The following is a 3,128-nucleotide window of genomic DNA, read 5'->3' as shown; positions in this document are numbered from 1 at the left end:
CGGGCACACAAGATGTGTGCACACATTCACACTCACACACTGTCACACAAGCACACATTCACACACACACTGTCACACGGGCACACCTGATGTGTGCACACATTCACACTCACACACTGTCACACGGGCACACAAGATGTGTGCACACATTCACACACACACTGTCACACGGGCACACCTGATGTGTGCACATTCACACACACACTGTCACACGGGCACACAAGATGTGTGCACACATTCACACTCACACACTGTCACATGAGCACACATTCACACACACACACTGTCACACGGGCACACAAGATGTGTGCACACATTCACACTCACACACTGTCACATGAGCACACATTCACACACATACACTGTCACACGGGCACACATGATGTGTGCACATTCATACACACACTGTCATGGGCACACATGATGTGTGTACACATTTACACACACACACTGTCACACGGGCACACACGATGTGTGCACACATTCACACTCACACACTGTCACACGGGCACACATGGTGTGTGTACACACTCACACACACACTGTCACACAGGCACACACAGAACCTGGAAGCCACTCTTTCGATGCCTTTCTCATCACGTTGAGTTCTCATAACAGCTCCCTTGGCAGCTTGATCTAAGCCCAATTTACAGATGAGTAAACTGAGTCTCAAAGAAGTGAAGAGAATTACCCAGAGTGACAAAGGCAGAGGAGTGTTGGTCTTGGAGGACAGGAATCCAGTGTGAGCTTTTCCCTGGCTCTGTCCCAGAGAGCCACACGTGCTCTTTCTCCCTATCTCTGTCTCTCTGACACACACACACTCACACACACACTCACACACTCACTCATGCAGTCCTCTGGCTCCTTCTTATCTTGCCCTCTGCCTCTCCATGCTGGGAATTAAACATGCCCCAGGCTGCATCCCAGACAAGACCAAGTTTTTTTATTGTTTGTTTAAATTAAAAGCAACTGAAAGTGACATGTTAACACCAGTGACCCAAATCGATAACAGAGTTGGCTGCTTGGAATTTAGTCCAAAGCTATGTCCTTAACGGACTTCTGCCCCACCTGGACTCCACCTCCAGCTCCAGCAGGTCTTTCCCCAGGGGGGATCCTGGCAGGCTTTCTTGGGGGATTCTAAGTCTGTGGGTGCTAAATGAACCTCAGCATCACAGGTCCGGGGAAAGAATCTGGACGATGTGTGAAGGAGTCAGGACAGGGAGTTAAGTCCTGGGGACCGGTGTTGGGGTGGGGAGGGGGAGACAGGCAGACTGACCCTGGAGACCAGCATCCCCTAAACAGGGTCCCACTAGCCAATGTTTTGCAAGTTTGTAATAAAGATGCCTTGAAAGCGGGTTCAGAGGTTCAGGATATTTGAGAAATGCTGCGTATTAGTTCATCCTCCACATCTTGGCGATTTACAATTCACAGGAGCCTTCAAAGGCTACGAGAAATCCTACAGAGGTTTTTGGGTTTATTTACTTGCAATTCAGATTTGTTTGGCTTCAGAGCCCTCTTTGCATATATACCTGGACATATTTCACGTCAAGAGTTTTGTAGATTATGGGGTGGTTGGCAGACGCTGCTCTGACTGTGGACGTGTCTTCTGATCTCTTCCTGAACTGTCACGGTAGTTGCGATGGGGATGATGGTGGTGACGGCGACCGTGATAAGAGCAGTAGTCACTGTCGACTGATGGCACTCTGAGTGCTTACTACGCACTAGGCACTCTGTGAAATATTTTGCTTGTACTGACTCATTGAATCCTCTTCAGTACCCTGAGAGGAAGGCTCTGTTTTCCACTCCGTAAAATGGGCAAAGAAACAGACAGAGACAGGTGAGGCCCTGTACCTGAGGTCACATTGCCTTTATATATTTCTGAGACTGTAAGAGGCAACATGAAGAGAAGAGCCACATCTGACTTATTTCTTTATTCTTTGTGCCAGGCAGGTAGTAGCTGCTCAAGAAAGTGTTGGATGGACAGAAGAATGGATGAACGGAAAGATGGATGGGTGGGTGGGAGAAGGATGGATGGATGGTTGATGGACAGATGTATGGATGTGAGCATATAGGCTGGATAGATGGATGGGTGGGCCGGTAGACTGCGGGTGGATGATGGGGGTGGAGGAACAGATGGAAAGATGGAAAGAAGAGTGGGTGGGCGATGGTGGGTGGGTGTGCGGACAGATGGATTAGAGAAAGGGTTGATGGGTGGATGAGCACACGGATGGAGGCGTGGATGGATGAGTCAAGATTAGAAAGTGTCAGAAAGATTTGCACTTGCTCCTATATCATCGGATTTGCTGCAAATAAGAGGCCTGGGCTAACAGGTATTAGTCATAGTTAGGAGGTGGCAACAGAGGTAACAGGAACAGGAGGGAAAGCATGAGCTCTGGAGTTGGCCTGCCTGGACCCAAATCCTGTCTATAGCAATCAGGAGAATAACTGCTGGAGAGAGGGAAGGCAGGGAGCGAGGGAGGAAGCGAGCTAGAAGGAAGGAAGAGAGGACTTACCCTGAGAACCCGAATTCTTTCACCTCCCTGTGCTTGCGTTTCCTCATCTGCAAAATGGGGGCAGGAGAAAGTTACCTCTCGCGCTGATTAAGTGAGACAGTTTCAAATGGTGGCAGCACTCAGTAGATACTAACCACAGCGGTTATCCTCTATAAGAAGCAACAGGGTCCTGTCATTACCCCTCTCTCTGTTTCCCTCTTTCCATCCTTAGCTTCCTTCACCTTGCAGTGCAGAGGGGCAGGGTCCGAGACTCCAGGCTCATGAGCTCAAGGGACTCAGCAGACAGTTGCCCTGACCACAAACCAAAGGGAAAGGTCCATGTGAGCAGGACCTGTGATTCACTTATCTTTTACGGCACTCTCCAACATTAGCCAGTTCCTTCCTGGCTTTGGGCTCTTGTCTCCATGATTGTCAAGTCGCGCCTGGGATCTTAAGAGCAGAATGTCCTGCTTTCCTCACCAAGCTGCAATACCACCCAGAGACAACAGGTGGCGACATCCAATATGTGATTTGTTCTATTTTTACAACCATTTAGGTGTGAGGGTCTATATTATGTAAAACAAACCAGCTTCCTATTTCAAGAGTCCATTAAGCTTTAGCATAGTCACAGTGAGG

At 48.9% G+C, this 3,128-nt stretch overlaps 1 long non-coding RNA gene across 1 annotated transcript; it reads right to left on the bottom strand.

Annotated features, from left to right (window-relative positions):
- Window positions 1-938: 938 nt before the first annotated feature.
- On the bottom strand, window positions 939-2,892 carry LOC120854963. Its single transcript, XR_005719110.1, has 3 exons — window positions 2,648-2,892; window positions 2,514-2,560; window positions 939-1,792 (listed from the first exon to the last, which is right to left on the bottom strand). It is a non-coding gene; the product is annotated as an uncharacterized LOC120854963 (long non-coding RNA).
- Between the last annotated feature and the right edge of the window lie 236 nt (window positions 2,893-3,128).

This window comes from Oryx dammah, unplaced genomic scaffold, assembly GCF_014754425.2.
Source record: "Oryx dammah isolate SB20612 unplaced genomic scaffold, SCBI_Odam_1.1 HiC_scaffold_27, whole genome shotgun sequence".
NCBI classification, from domain to species: domain Eukaryota; kingdom Metazoa; phylum Chordata; class Mammalia; order Artiodactyla; family Bovidae; genus Oryx; species Oryx dammah.
This window is presented reverse-complemented; position numbering and strand designations above follow the sequence as displayed.